Genomic DNA, 17,403 nt, shown 5'->3' with positions numbered 1-17,403 from the left:
GGGAAGAAGCAGGCCCTCAGTGAGTGCCTCAATGAGATGAACTGACCCAGTGGCTGCCACAATGGTCTCAAGCACAGCAGGAGTCGTGAGGGTGCTGCGGCCCGGGCAGTGTCTCATGCTGTTGGATGTAGGGTCTCTGTGAGTCATGACCTACTTGGCAGTACTTAGAGCAGCAACAACAGCCTGTGTAATTCAGAAAGGAACCTGACTGACTCAAGTGGTTTGTGATTAGATGCACAAAAACCCCCGTGGACTAGTTTTACTTTGTAACTCATGATATTCTCAAGAGTTAAAGTGGATTCTATGGCAGTTTATGGCAACATAATACAGAAACAAATATGATACGTATATCAGTATATACAATTTTGATTACTTTCTGAAAAAACAAATGCTTAATAGCAGGATAATTGGGTCGAAGGGCATGAATATTTAAACATTTTTATATTGGCTGCAAATTTTAACAAAGAAAGATTGGGACACAGATCTGTTATGAGGTTAGAGGTGCCCATTTCATCACACCTTTATTAAAGGTAAAAATTTAACAAACTCTTCACAAAAAGGAATTTCCTGTTTATTTATATTGTCTTAATTATTGAGGTTGCATTTTCTGTTACTGTTGGATAGATAGGAATTTTTTCTGAATACTTTTCTTCCTTTTTATTGAACTGAAACACATTTTCTTACAGACATTAATGCCCTGTGATATATATTACCTACATTTTCCCTGAGGAGTGCTGGTGGCATATGGGGCTACCACTGGGGCTGTTCACCACACGGTCTGCAGTTGGAACTCCCGAGGGAGAAAGATGAGTCTTTCCATTTGGGGGCTGGACATCTGGATTCAGGCTGCCTCCCTTAGGGGAAGGCTTTCTATTGTCTGTTCTAGAGGAAGGCCTTTATCTCTTTGAGCTTCTGCTCCTAGGCAACCTTCTTATGACATGGTTCTTCCTCCATTCTCTGTTCTCTTGTTTGCTTGTTTCATCTCATTTTTCTCAAAGGAGGCTGACTCAAGATTCACCTTACACGAATCCTGTCGTATTGATATAACAAGGCAACCCACTCCACATGGGATTATAATGACACATGCAGAGGATAGGATTTACACCACCTATTGGTGGGCGGGGGGGCATAATTCAATCCATAACGGTATCAACCAGCCAAAGGGTCAGACTCCAAAGAGAAAGGCAAAGTTCAGGGCAGACACGGTCTGAATTGCCAGTCACTGCTCTCCACTGCAAATCTCTTCCAATTTAGAAAGTTTGGGATTTGATTTAATAGATTCAAAAAATCTTTTAAATTAATTATTTAAACTTTATTAAGTTAATTTTAGTAATAGTGTGTGACTAGCATCAGGCTTTAAACTGGAGACATGAAAGAAAAAAGGAGGAGTCCCTTGTCCGTGGAGAAAGGCATTAACCAAAAGATCAGTGCATCAATGTACATTTCAAAATAGGGTTATTGCTGCTGCAGGGTGATGGGACAGGTTTCCCCTGACCATCTCCTCTGTTCACTGATGATGCTCCAAACTCTTCTATACTAAATTGGGGAGCTTTTAGGCAAGTCGATGCTCCAGTGTATCTTTCCCTGTCCATGGCTCTCTCTAAGTCCCACAAGGTAGTGTCCCCAGCCACCTTCTCTAGAAGACTGCATCCCTTTCCACATGCAAATGAGGTCCCATCACATATCTTACCTAAACATTTTAGTTAGATATGATTTCCTTAACTCTTTGGCTAGATGCTTATTTCCAACAAATGGGGTTATGTGCATTCTCATGCTATGAGTAAGGAAGACGACAGCTTTTCTGCCTTCCAATCCCTCTCAGCATCCACAGTAGTTGTGGATGGCTGCATCATGAATTCTCTAAAAGCAAACACTCTTCACCAGTGCAAATATCATTTTCTTCCAAAGTAATTTACTCCTCTTAAAAGTTAAGAGGAGATCCATGTTTTACCAATTAACACAACATTAAACTTACTCCTTGTAATAGAATAATCCTGGCAGCATATTGATAAGTGTCATTTGATTGCTTCATAAACCCGTTTTCACTATAAGCCCCATTATATTAGTTTGAAAAGCTGGCGTCTGACCCAGACAAACCAATCTAAATTGATGATATTTTTCACCCAGAACATAAGAATAGAATTGTGCGTGTGTGTGTGTGTGCGCACGCAAAAGCAGATTCCTATGCTTTGTCTTGGATTATGGACTATAGTACCAAATTTTTAAATTGCCAGGGGGTGCTGAGTAATTTTTTTTTCTTAAAAGGGGGCAGTAGACTAAATAAGTTTGGTAATCTTTAACTTAGTACACATTGCTTCTGCAATAACAATATGATGGGTCCATGCTGTCTTGTTTTAGCTGCTATATTGAGGGCATAGAACTACATGATTTCTTAGATTGTATGGACTCCTTCTAGTATAGAAGAGAGGACACAACTGCTTCCCTGGGAACCTATGAAAATGAAAGAGCACTCTTTAAAAATATAGCTAGAATAATAGAAAACCAAACTTATTTTTAAAATAATTTTATTGGGGGCTCTTGCAACTCTTATCACAATCCATAATACACCCATTGTGTCAAGCACATTGGTAGATTTGTTGCCCTCATCATTCTCAAAACATTTGCTTTCTACTTGAGCCCTTGTGGTTCCATTAGTTTTACAGCTTGGTCCTACCAACAAGAATACTCATAAAAATGGCATCAGATAGAGAGCATGCATATCTCAGCACAGATGTTGGCAAAAATTCCATCAAGTATGACTTGGATATCTAACTAAGTCAACAAAAGTAACCCAGAGATGAGCAGCCTGTAATTTCCAGGCCAAGTCTTTCATTTGGGGACTTGAGAGCCAATTAAGCTGTGTTTGACTGCAAGTTAATAGTGTTCTCTTTTTATGGGATGAATTTTAAGTGTTGGCTATGCTTTTGAGTGTCTTCTTGAGTGCTCTTCAGCCTGGAGAGTGGTGCTCAAAAAACTGTGTCTAGTGTGTTGGGATAATAATGGAAAAGAGCTAATGAACTTAGGCTACATTCACTGAAATTCAATATGAAGTTGAAAATATCCTACAATGAAAGCATTGCATCCAGTTCTAATGCTGTCCTTTACCAGGGACACTGGCATTTATAAACACAAAGAAGAAGAAATGTTCTCCAGGAAGGAACAAAGAAGAAAGTGTCTATAAATAAGAGTTGAGTGAATGCTGGATGCTCACCATGAAGAAGTGAACATTCTAGGGTTGGAGAGATGGAAGGAACTGGCAAAAAGTAGCATGAACAGCAATTGACTAGTTAGGATTTATTCCAAATGACTACACAGAGATTTCCTGTAAGTTTCTGGTAGGCAAATTTGGGGTCCAAAAATGAGGAGAAAAAAACTAGAACCATTCAAATATAGTAAGAACGGTTTCTCCAAAAAGAATCTACCTAGACTGGGATATAATCTGTAGAAGAGAATCCTGTGATTGAAGGAATCAAACCTGACATAGGTGCAAAGAGTTAAGATCATGGAATTGAAGAGAGTCATGTTAGTAGACAAGCGACTTCTGGCTATGTCTGAGTGAGTGATTTACCTTCTCTAAACCTGTGTTCGGTTATTTTAAAGACAGAGATAATGCTGTACTCAGAATGATTGTTTTGGGAAAAACAATGAAAAAGATGGGACCATACATGGGGGTACCCCCTCAAAACATTAAAAATTCTGCTAGCTGAGCTTTTGTAGTATGAATTTTTCCTGCTCGGCAAGCACCCAGCGACTTGTTCTGAGTTAGTGCACCCAGCGATGCTCCCTGAGAAGTTTCTCTCTGGCCACAGTGAAATTTTTCGTAAAGCATTTTCCCTTGAACCTCATTTTTTTGTGATAGTCAATTTAAGAGAACAGTGTGTAGCTGTGAAATTTTGTTTCCTGCTCAGGCAAAATGCCACAGAAACTGTTGTGCTGTTGAACACAACTTACAAAGACAGCACTATGGAAAAACTCAAGTGTATGAGCAACTTTCTTTTGTCATACAAGGTGAAATGTTGATTGACAGCAAACCTCGTTCTGGACGTCTGCCAACTTCCCGAACAGATGAAAATGTCAGCTCGTAGTGCATTTAGAGTTGGGTCCACCAGGTCAGATTGTTAATCAGGCTTTCTATTCAGAGGCTCTGGAAATATTACTTTACAGTGTGTGACCAAAAAGGCCTGGTTTGTGGCAGACAGGGCACTGGTTTTACCACCACAACCATGCACCTGCTCACACAGCCATCTCAGTGTGCCAGTGTGTAACCAAAAACATCTCTTGCCCAAAACACCTTAATCACCTGACTTAACTCTGTGTGACTTCTTTTTGTGAATGAAGAGGGACATGAGAGGACAGCGATGTGAAGATTAGAAGAAGTAAAGGAATAAACAAACAAACAATGAGGGAGGTGCTCTCAGCCATCCAAACAGATGAGTTTGCCATATATCTAAGAGAGGAGACATCTAGAGGTCCGGCCCAAATACATGTATGAGGACATACTGTACGTCAGAAGTAGCTGGTTGGTCCAACATGTTAGGAATTTTCTATAAAACAGTATCAAGAGATATTGTAAGAACAAAGCCCACATGGAAGAAGCACACCAGCCTGAGTGATCACGAGGGTTTGAAGGGACCAGTTATCAAGCACCAAAGAACAAAAAAACCATATCATCATGAATGAGGGGGAGTGCGGGATGGAGACCCAATGTCCATCTGTAGACAACTGGACATCCCTTGCAGTGGGGAGGAGCTGAGTCACTCAGGGTGCAGTGTAGCATAGATGAAACACACAACTTTCCTCTAGTTCTTATATGCTTCCTGCACCCCACCTCACCCCCAACTATCATGATCCCAATTCTACCTTACAAACCTGGTTAGACCAGAGGATGTACAGTGGTGCAGATAGGAACTGGAAACACAGGGAATCCAGTACAGATGAACCCCTCAGGACCAATGGTGAGAGTGGTGACACTGGGAGGGAGGATGGAAGGTAGGGTAAAAAGGTGGAACCGATTACAAGTATCTACATATAACCTCCTCCTTGGGGGATGGACAACAGAAAAGTGGGTGAAGGGAGACATCGGGTAGTGGAAGATATGATAAAATAATACTTTACAAATTATCAAGAGTTCATGAGGGAGGGGAGAATGAGGAGTGAAGGAGGAAAAAAAATAAAAATGAGGAGCTGATTCCAAGAGCCCAAGGGGAGAGCAAATGTTTTGAGAATGATGAGGGCAATGAATGTATAACTGTGTTTTACACAATTGACATATGTATGGATTGTGATAAGAGTTGTATGAGCCCCCAGACATCAAAGAACTAAAAATCATATCAGTGGGTGCCCATCTTCCTGATATGATCACGGAAGACAAACGTGTGCATAAGCAAATGTGGTGAAGAAAGTTAATGGTCTCTGGCTATCAAAAGATATAGGATCTGGGATCTTAAAGGCTTGAAAATAAGCAAGCGGCCATCTAGCTCAGAAGCAACAAAGCCTACATGGAAGAAGCACACCAGTGTGTGTGACCATGAGCTGTTGAAGGGATCAGGTATCAAGCATCAGAGAACAAATAATCATATCATTATAAATGTGGGTGAGTGCAGAGTGGAGACTCAAAGCCCATTGGTAGGCAACTGGACACCCCCTTACTGAAGGGTTGTGGGGAAGAGATGAGCCAGTCAGGGTGCAGGGTAGCAACAATGAAACATATAACTTTCCTCTAGTTCTTACTTAAATCCTTGCTCCCCTAACTATCATGATCCCAATTCTACCTTACAAATCCAGCTAGACCAGAGGGTGTACACTGGTACAGATAGCAACTGGAAACACAGGGAATCCAGGACAGATGGCTCCTTCAGGACCAGTGGTGAGAATAGCGATGACTGGAGGGTGGAGGGAATGTGGGATAGAAAAGGGGAAACCGACTTCAAGAATCTACGTATAGCCTCCTCCCTGGGGGATGGACAGCAGAGAAGAGGCCGGGGGAGACATCAGACAGTGTAATATATGACAAAATAATAATAATTTATGAATGATGAAGGGTTCATGAGGGAGAGAGCAGAAAGGGCTCAAGTAGAAAGCAAATGTTTTGAGAATGACGATGGCAACAAATGTACATATGTGCTTGACACAATGGATGTATGTATGGATTGTGATAAGAATTGTACGAGCCCCAATAAAATGATTAAAAATAAATAAATACATCTTTTAAAAAAAAGAAATGTTAGAGAGCACCCACTTGGAGTAAAATGAATAAGATTCTGAAGTTATTAGTAAGCAGTTGCTATAGCATTTGACCTTCTTCCAACCATAAGCCATGAATGTACTTTATTATGACATGCATATATTCAGCAGATATTTTCAAACTGGAGTGAAAATTTTGAAGACCAGACAAATAAATATTAAAAACAAATAAGAAAGAAATAGGAAGGAGGTGAGTGCCTGAAAGTTAATGTGTTTTTGAGTCACAATGTAGTGGAGAAGGGAATTAGTAGTATGGATATTTAGCATTTATCATTCTGTCATACTCTGAAAACATTTATAGATGTACAGTTATGCACACTAAATGGAAAAAAATTGAAGTTGTCAATCATTTTATTTTATTTGGACCTACAGTCAGTGCCATGAAAGCAAAAGTCAAGAAATCAAATGATGTATTATTGCATTGGGCAAATCTGCTGCAAAAGACCTCTTCGAAGTGTTAAAAACTGACATTGTCTGCTATGTGTCAGACCAACTCAATGAATGAACAACATGCAATAGTTACACAGAATCATGCTAAATATTTCACAGAAATAACCAAGTTCTGTCCAAGACTTCAGATTGGTTCATTCTGGTTTGAACACCTCCTGACAATTTAAATTTTCTCCCAGAAAAACGGAATCAGAATCTACATTTTAATATTTTTCCTCAGGTAATCCTTATAGGTCTCATGTTAGAACAGGTTGACTAGAGAATCAAATCCAGGACACTCATATATGTATATAAAAGAGCTTTATATCAAAGAGTAATTGTATATTAAGAAAACATCCCATTCCAGTCCAGATCAAGTCCATACATCTGATATTAGCTCATAAGTCTGGTACTTGTCCATAAATCCCTCTTCAGACTCACACAGCACATGCAATGATGCAAACTACAGGAAGATCACAGGCCGGTAGATGCAAAGCCTTGTGTATCCAGTGGCGGGGGAAGCATCTCCAGGGCTCTTGCAGGTCTCAGCATGGTTCCCTGTGGCTTGTCAACAGGAAGGCAAAGCAGAGAGAGAGAGGGGGACCAGCCTCCAATGAGCCATTTATCTCAGTCCCCCATCAATCATGCTGCAACCTGATTGATAGGTACCCCTACACCCCATTTATCAAGAAGACATGAAATTATGTAAATACCACAGGTCCCTAGATGATTCTTACTATAGAGTCAGACTGAACCACTTCAACATATTATCTCCCTTCCATGGATGCTTACTATGCATCCAGAGTAGGGCAGGCTCTGTGTTGGTGCGGCTGCAAAATTCCCATCTGCAAAATTCTCTAATTCAAAATAATTAAGTGCATAGTTAATTTATTCATCCCCCCAAAATGGCAACTCATCTTGCTTTTGCCCCAATATAGGAGGTGGTCCAGGTTAAGTTCAACTACTGTTTTAGGTATCCTCTGCTTGACTTTGATTTTTTTTTTCTTAGCACTTCTACTTTCCAGTGTCTCCTATTCAGGATGATTTAGGGACAGAGAAGCAGATTACTGTTTGGGAAATATGTAACGTCTCTCTTCTTTAGCCCTAGGATCCCCACTCCTTATGACTGATTCTCATATTCATTTCAGGGGGGAGTAGGTTGGGAGTGAGCGGAGCATCTACTTCCTTCTTTCCCCTGGGTGATAGAAAGTAAAGGAATAAACGTTTCCCCAGTTTGACTACCTTTGCCTCTCTGGCTCTGCTTATATCTAATGGGCTACAACTGAAGGGCTGGTTGGGTGCCCCTCACTAATCCTTCTGGGAAACAGTCTGCTCAACCTTCTGGATGCTCATTATTCATGAAGCGTGACCTAGTGTCTCTTGCCCCAAGCTTAGAGCCTTAACTGTTCATGTGTCTTCTGTTCAGAAAGCAACACAGTCTTTAGAACTGGGATTTGCCTCATAAGACATGGCCATTCCTATAGAAGGAATATTTAACAGATATCAATCCCATTTCCATCTTCCCCAGTGGACACGCAACCAAATTTACTGCCATTGAGTCGATAGTGACTGGCTTATGGTGACCCTATAGGACAGGGTAGAACTGTCCCTGTGACTTTCTGAAGCTACACCTCTTTCAGGAGTAGAAAGCCCCATTTTCTATTGAGAAGAGGCTGGTGATTTTGTATTGCTGACTTTGTGGATCACAGCCCGACGTGTAATCACAACACCCACAGGGTTCCCTCCCCAATGGAAGACCTCTTTAAAGTGTTAAAAAGCAAAGCAAAGATGCCATTGGATGACTAAGGTGTGCTGCCGAAGTCAGTTACTTTCTATGCACGGGAAAGCTAAAAAATGGCACGGATATCGTGCATTCATAAATGTATTGGTCCAAATGCATTTGTACCACTTCAGGTTTTAAGATGTGCAGAAGTTTGTCCAAGATGATGTATTTGTTATTAGGTAATAGAAGTATATCAGTTAGGAGGCTTACGGTAGTAGTTTCAAGAAGCAGGAAATAGTAACTATAAACTGTGTTAAATTAAACACAGCTGGATGTAATATAACAGGAGGTCCAGAGATGGGACAGTCTCTAACAGGGCACATTCAACAACACTGAGTCCGTTACTCTGCTACACATAAGTTGCTCTGTCCTCCTATTAGACATCCGCTGTGACCGCAGGTGTGCGTCCCTCATGTTCTCAGCATGGCTACTCACTGTATCTGAGGCCTAATAATGTCTTCCAAAACAATGTCTAACTGCTGAGCAAAACTCTGTTCTCTAATCATGGAAGGGAAGTTCTTTGTAATCTCACTGGGTCAAATAGGTCATGTGCTTAATCTTGGACAAATATAGTTCCTAGAGGAATGGCCTGCACTGATGACCTTAAAAATGGATTCCTGGAGAAATCACTCGTCAGTGGACAGGATTGAGGATTTAGCCATATTTCTGGAATATTGATGGTTTCTGCTATTCCTGGGTCAAAAATATAAATGTTATTTAATGTAAATGCCTAAACAAAATCATTGTTTGTTTTTATTGCACTGAATTGGTTTTAATTCATTGAAACCTTTTGTACTAGAGATCCAAGTACTGCTAAATCCTACATTATCCTCACAAGCATGGCTATGCTTCACCCCATTGTTGCAGCGATATCTCAGCGATGACCTTCCTGCTTTTCCCTGACCCTCTGCTTTACCACAGAGGATATCCTTCTCCAGTTCCCTCCTGAAAACATGGCCAAAGTGCATGCATCTCATGTAAAGGAGAAAGAAGATAGATATTATATAAACACTATCAATTACAGGGATCATGGACCCCAATATTTCAGCCTCAAATTGAATGACTGACTGACATGTATGGAGAAAGAGGAAGCACTCTGGGGCAAGCTGGTATCTGAAAGAATTTAAAAAATGTTACCCTTGAGTTGACTCCAACTCTTGTGGCCTCATGTGTGTCAGAGTAAACCAGCTCTGTAGAGTTTTCAATGGGTGAATTTGGGGGAGTAGATTGCCAGGACTTTCTTGCAAGGTGCCTCTGGACAAACTCCAACATCCAACCTTGCGATTAGAAACCAAGTACATTAACCATCTGCACCAAAAAAAACCCAAAACACTTTTTGCTCTCCAAAACAGTGGAAACCTGTCAGAGTAGAGCCATGTTCCATGGGGTCTCAGTGGTTTGAGAGAGTTTCACTGAAAACACTTTGTTGTCCTTTCTGCGGATAAAGGTTCAAAAACAGGCCACACAGAAAGGGACTATCCCAAGAGTAAGCACCTCATTGTGCTGCCAAGGCAAGGCCCTCTGCTTAGGACATCGCAGGTGGCACAGCAGCACACGTGATCCTGCGAAGGTGCCAAGGCAACATTGCCTCGTTGTGACAGGGTGAAGTGGCAGTAAAGAACTGGCTCTAAAATGCCAGTTAGACTAAAATTGAACTTAGTGGAGAATAACTTAGAGTTATATGGAGAGAGTATCCAGAAAAGAAGGTAATTACTACGTGTATATCTGCTCATATGTCTCTATATAAATATACATGTACACACATCTATACATATGCACAGGTATTCTAAAATTGGTAAAACTATCAATAAATCCTGTGCGAGGTAATTTTTGAGGACAAATTTCAGTTGCTTTGTTGAAATTTTTCTTTTCTAAATCTGTCTGATTTTATTTATTAATTTTTTTGTCAAGAATCTGACTTATTCTTCACTCCTCTCTCACCAAATTCGGCTCCACTCTATTGCCAGCTATGTTGTGGATCAGCCTCATTCCAATACTTCTTAGGACCTGGCACTCTAAAATGTCTGCCATCCAACCATTGCTGTCCAGTCTATTCCAACTCATGGTGACTCCCTGTGCGTCCCAGCAGAATTGTACCTCATAAGGGTTTCAGTAGTTGTAAAGTGACAGAAGTCGATCACCAGACCTTTCTTCCGCGACATTTCTGAATGGACCCAAACCACCAAGCTGCAGGTTTGTAGTCAAGCTCTTTGCACCATTCAGATTCTCAATAACTGCTCTGAGGAAATTTCTCTTTCTTCATACACCCATATGTTATTTTTGGTTCACCTTCAATTTTCTAAGTTTAATTTTCCTTAGTTGGTTCTTTTTTATTTTAGTGTACTCCAAACTACTAATGGATAAACAATGTAGGTGAGAATAGAGCATGGATCTTACTTAAGGGGTATAACTCATAGTATCTGTTGACTAGGCTGACATATAAGCAGTCCTGGTGGCACTGTTGACTAAGTGTCAAACCCAGTAGCTGCTCAGTGAGAGAAAGAGGAGGCTGTCTCTTTCTATAAAGGTGTACAGGCTTGAAAACGCATAATGTCACTATGAGTTGGAATCTACTAAATGACAATGGGCTGAAATATAAATATGGTTGCATCACTTATATTTTCAATTAGTAGCAAAAACTCTCCCATACCCTCATGAAGAGCAGGGAATCCATTGTCTTCCTGAAGCTTTACCACAGACTGTTCAAGAAGCACAAGATCTTTCTGACTCACTTATTTATAGAACAAATTATTATGAAGGGACTACTGTGTGCCAGAAACCACTCCAGGTTCTAAAGATATAGCAGTGAAAGAGTTTTACTTTTAGATTGGGAAACAAGTTTATAAATCTATGTCTCCAAACACTGATATTTGATCATTTCATTATTGTGTCACTGCTGAAGACTCATTGGGTTGCAGTCAGTCCTTCATGAAGTAAGACCTTGTCAAGTCTAGATTCCTATCTGTGCTTTAGATTCCCTGGGCCAAGCAAATGGTTAAATAAATCACTATGTACTGAAAGATCGACAGCTCGAGCCCACTTAGATGCATATAGGAAAAACTATTTTATATTTCTAAAGAGTACTCTCAAGAAAACCCTATGAGCAAGTCCACTCTGCTATTCAAGGTAGGGCCATTGGTTGGCATTGACTGAATATAAATGATTAGTTTGATTTTGTTGTAGGAGCGTGGTAGTTGGGTGACTGTATGTCAATCGGATACTTCTAGCTAGGAGTAGAGCCAAACCATTCAATCAGGTGGTAGCTTACTGACACCTCCTTGGGGCTGTGGTCTCTTGTATGAGAGTGAAGGACTCTGGGAACTGCTTCTCTCTCCGCTGTTTCACCTCTTCCTTGCGGGGGCTTCACTGGGACTCTGTGTCTGCCTCCAGGAGTGGCCCCACTTGATGGCTGTGTAGCAAATCTGGTGAGGTCCACGTGTTTACTAGTCATTTATGCTGTGTAAAATGATGTTTGCAGTGAACTAGTTGGACTTGTAATTCTGTCAATCAATCTCCAACCTTGTTTCTATCACCAAGGCCTATTTCCAATCACAGATCCTCCCTTTTTGTTTTTAATATTTTAATTCTAATCATCAGTAATTCTAAATGCATCTTAGTTGCAGGTTTGGTCAACTTTAGACTGAAGTTTATGAAATTCTTTATTTTCTTCATTATTGTCTATTGTATTAACTGACATTTAAACTTATTTAATATAAATGATATATTATACATTATTCCTTATGTATGACATTGTTATATTATATACAGCCTGACAACTTTAAGAGGGATCTTGAAATGCTCTGTTTGTTGATGAATGCCCCATAATTCCCTTCAAAGTTATCATTCCCAGCAGAATAAACCATATTATTGTTAGATTAAAAATGGCAATATCAGTCCGTTTCAGCTCACTAATGCTGATGATTTCTAATTTTTAAAGATTCATACTTTGTACTTGACATATTCTGATTACTAATGATGTTGATTATTCTACCGTGGGAGTGCATTCAGTTCCAGATTTGAAGAGTGGCTAAGGGCCTTCGTCTGGGGTCTCATCAGTCTCTTCTTTTTAAAGAGAACCCTTACTAAGTCTTAAATGGGGTAAGGACAGGAAACCTTCTGGGGCTTATTATCCAGATTTTAGAACCCATTAGCACGACATATAATGGTGACGAAGCGTTTGCATTAATAAACAGATTTTTAAAATCACATGGAAGATCAGAGAGAACTGTCACGTAAATATGTTCGGCAGCAGATCAACACAACCGAGTTACTGGCGGAGCTCTTGGAATGGGATCAGGCAGGCTTTCTTTCATGGTTTCCTGTATTATTTTCTCTGTAGATTTGTGTGTGTGTGTGTGTGTGTGCGCCTTCCTGCCCTAGAATCCCACCGAAGTGCAGGTCGTTCCTCTTGAGAGCTCCCCGCGTAATTCTGAGCCTTTTTCCTTGTGCTCTTTTGGATCACTGCTTCTGCCGTCAGGTGGCAGGAGGATTGTTTTCAAGCTCGCTAAGTTGGCTTTCCATTTCTTGGTTTCGCTTACTCTGCTCTTTTACCGTGTTGTTTAGTTTTGCCATCCTATTATTTATCTTTTGGAATTCTAATTGGGGTAGTGTTTCTAGTTTTTTAATGTGAATATCTGAGTCCCATTCTTCTGAACTCTATTTCTGTTCGTTTCAGTGATTTTTCTTCAGAATATTCCTTTGAACCAGGTTTTTTTCCTTCAGTTGTTTGTACCTGTTTCTATTCTTGTGTGCGTGTGTGTGTGTGCGTGTGTGTGCGTGTGTGTGCGTGCGCGCGTGCATTTATGTGACACGGTGGTGCGGCTGTTGGTTCTGGGTTGTGACGCTGAGTTATGTGAGAGGTGTTGACTCTGTCAGGTGGTTCTGGAAAGGAAGAAAGGAAACCACAACAGGAAAGGAGTGAGAGGGGAGAAAGAAGGGAGGAAGGGGAGACAGAGAGAGAGAAAGCAAGAGAAAGGTCCTTTGAAAGGAAAGAGAAACTGGAGCTTGAGAAGGAGGGGAAAGGAAAAGAAAAGAACTCTTCATTAGAGGACAGAAGAGCTAAAATGGGGGAGGGGAAAGTCTGTTTGGGGGATGTTTCCCTCCTTCCAGGAACTTTGTAGCTGTCCTCAGAAAGGGCTGAGGGGCCCGTGGAGCACTCGCTGGTTGGACCCGAGCCCTGTGTGCAGAGCCGTGGGCAGAGGCCTCTGCAGGCCCTGTAAGGGGCTGCCCCCGGCCCTGGTCTTTGGCTTTGGGAGATCGCACTGGGCCTGGTCCTTGACACCCCAGACGTTCATTCCCTAGCCTGCTTGCTGGCACCCCAGAAGTGTGATTCTGCGCCTGCGTGCTAGTGCTGTGGAGGGGTGAGCAGAGGCCTGGCTGCCAGCGTCCCGGAGATCTGCTCCCGGCCTGCTTGTTGCTGCATGAACTGAATGGAAACATGGATTCTAGTGCTGTGGAAGCCTCTCTGGCCTGGTAGCTGGCACTAGGAGGGCTTGAGCAGGGAGCTGGACACTGGGTCGAGGAGATCCGCTCCCTAACCTGGCTGCTGGTGCTCCAGGGCCCCACTAGCGTGGCTGGCCAGGAGCCAGTGGGAAGCCCTGGGGGCCTCGTGCTGGGCTTGGTTCCCTTATCCTGTCTTCCCGCCTTGACCTTCAATCTTTGGGAATTAGGGATTTTGATCCTCTTAACTTTAAAGCCTATTCTGGGAGCTCTCAGGGTATTCTGTCCTTCCGTCCTTCCTACTGATTTTCTGCCGGCAGTTGTAGGGTGACGAGGTTGTATGTGTTTTCACTTGGCCATCTTGTCTCATGGAAGTCACCCCACCTAAGTCTTGAACTTCGGTGGCCCAGTATATCCCCTCAGGAACCACTGCTTGGCCTGGACATGTTTAATGACCTCAAGACAAGTGTACTACTGAGAGAAATTGTCTAATAGCAGAGACTGGCTTACGCGCGTTTTTTGGAATAAATGTGGGTCTATGAACTGCAGCTGTAGCCCAACGACTTCCTCTCGTATTTTGCCCAACTATTAGGTATGTTTGAAGTGATCTCAGAATAAAAGTTTTAGCTGTCAACAAGTTCCGATGATCTGACAAATTGTGAGATCTGGAAATACAGGTCAAAATTTAAATAAACTGTAAAAACCACCAAGTGTATGCAACATAATGAGAACAAGGTTTTAAACATACTCAACAGTTTGTCCTGGTGCCGCTGAGAGAACACCCAACACGGGTCGTCTCTCGAGCTGCCTTGTTTACTGAAGAAAGGAAACGAGAGCGGAAAGACGTGCTCGGGGACCGTGCGCAGCATCTCTTGTGGCTCTTGGCTCTTGATTCTGGAATGTATGATACCCACTACTGAGTATGTGGCTCAGAGTCACTCCAATCAGTGATGGAAAGTGAGGACGCATCCCCTCACATAAACCCTGTCTCACAGACAGAGCGTTATGTCTGGTTATAGCAAGGAAAATGAAAATAAATACATTTAGAATAAATCCCACAATTTCTCCCATTCGCTTTTAAGTTTTGCTTACAACACCTCTTCATTGTTGAAGGAAACCTCTTCTTGTTGACATAACCACTGTCACTTCCTCGGCAGCCCAGAGTAGCTAATGAGTCTCAGGGATTAACTCCCACACTGCTTTGCAATCCTCTGGTTTGACTAAACAACTAGGCTTTAACAGACAACATCTGAGTCTTTTCTCTTTTTTTTGGAGAAGATCCCCTAAAACGTTCTCCAATGTAGGTATCTATGTGAACTTCATCTTCTGGGATTTCTGGGTAGCTGGGAAGAGCTCATCAATTGTTTAAGAACACAAGTTTCCCTGAGGATTTCTTTCACAAGTAACAAATGCATCCATGGCAGGCAGAATGGAATGGCATCACCTACCCCCCAAAGGCTCAATTTAAAAATGGGTGCAAAGCTGAACTGAAAGAATTTATTCTAGAGTCCTCTTAGAAACACGGGGAGCATTCATAAAAAGTCAACACTCTTCGATGATATCGATGATTTCATTTTACTTGAATCCACAATCAATACTTATGGAAAGAGCAGTCAAGAAATCAAACACTTGACAAGTTGACAAAACTGGTACATACTTGACAAATTGAGAAATCTGGTGCATAAGATCACTTTAAAGTGGTCAAGAACACAGATGCCACTTTGAGACGTAGAGGGCGCCTTCCCCAAGATCAGGCTTTTTCAAGGGCCTTCTGCCCTTGAAACATACCCTAGAATATGGAACATATCCTATATTAACAGAATAACAATTATATCTGTCCTGGAGGAAGTTCAGCCAGAATGAGCCTTATAAGGGAATATGGCAAAACTTCTTTCCAAATACTTTGGGTATGTTATCCGGAGAGAACTCTCTCTGGAGATGGTAAAGTAGAGGGTGAGAGAATAAGAGAAAACTCCCCAGCTAAACGGACTGGCACAGTGACTCAGCAATGGGCACAGACACAGCAACCATCGTGAGGGCAGTGCAGACTGGACAGCTTCGGTTCTGTGCTGTGGAGTGTTGCTGGGAACTGACTGGGGGGCTCAGAACCACAACAATGACTTGGGGTTATTTGGTAAATATTTTTTCTAGGTTTACTACAAGATGAGTAAAACACCTTGCTAATTGAAAAGTATTCATCTCATGATAGATTTAGACTACACGACTCTCCTCTCAACACCTCAAATTAATATGTTTTCTTGCATCATATCCATAAATCAGGTAAGACATGTAGGAGCAAGAGTTGCTTAGATATTTGCATTGTTTGGGTCTAGAACTAAGCTGTTTTCTTTCTTAACGCTATCATTCCATCAGGAATACAACACAAACCGACAATGCTGAGTAAGCTTTACCATCTTGACTTTCTTAGTTAATTTGGGGGAAATTCTACCCCATATGCTTTCCCCCCAGTTTTTCCCCTTTCCTGTAACATGGCATCCAGGTCTTGTACAACAGATTCAACCAATGCAACACATTGTTTGAGCTCTTGGTCACTGGTTTCATAAGCATTGATTGTGGGTCCAAGCAAGAAAAAAATCCTTGAAAAAGTCCATTTTTTCTCCATTAATTATGATGCTACCTATTCCAGTTGTGAAGATTTTTTTGGTTTGCTTTACATTGAGTTGTAATGCTTGGTCTTCATCAGCAAGGGCTTCAAGTCCTCACTTTCAGCAAGCTGGGTTGTGCCCACTGTGTATCGCGGGCTGTTTAGAAGCCTTTCTCCACTCCTGATACTGCATTCTTCTTCGTAATCCAGGTTCTCTGGTGATTTGCTCAGCGCACCAGTGAATAGGAGGATGCGCCCTTGTGCAGGCTCAACCTTACTTGATTCTAACCCCTGAAGTCTTCCCTTGTTCTGTCTGCTAAGCTGCCTTTGATCCACTTACAGGTGCGTCCATGTTCTTTGAACTCTCATTTCTCTCAAGCGTATTCACAGTCTGCTATGGTCCACACAGTTGAATGACTTGCCACAGTCAGTAAAGCGCAAGTCAACATCTTTCTGATAATCTCTGCTTTCAACCAGGATCCATCTGACATCAGCAATGATATCCTTGGTTCCACATCCTCTTCTGAACCTGGCCTGAACCTCTGGCAGCTCCCTGTCAATGTACCGCTACAACCATTGCTAGATGATCTTTAGAGAGATTTTACTTGCCTGTGATATCAATGATAGTGTTCTGTAATGTACACAGCCAGTGCTACCAATTACATCAAAAGAATGCTTTTTCTGTCACTTTGAATTTTTTTAATCCATTGCTAATTTTATTTCAGAAATTAAATGCAACAAAATCATTTGGACATTATTCCAGAAGAAAAGAACTGTGGTCTAGTAAATGAGTCGGCAGTGTTCAAAGCAGGTTAGACCGCCTGTGCATGGCTCGTGGTGTCTGATGGATGGTGGTGGATGTTGAGTGCTGCCGTGTAAGTTCGGACTCCTCGCTCCTTGATGG

This window comes from Tenrec ecaudatus, chromosome 1, assembly GCF_050624435.1.
Source record: "Tenrec ecaudatus isolate mTenEca1 chromosome 1, mTenEca1.hap1, whole genome shotgun sequence".
NCBI lineage: Eukaryota > Metazoa > Chordata > Mammalia > Afrosoricida > Tenrecidae > Tenrec > Tenrec ecaudatus.
This window is presented reverse-complemented; position numbering follows the sequence as displayed.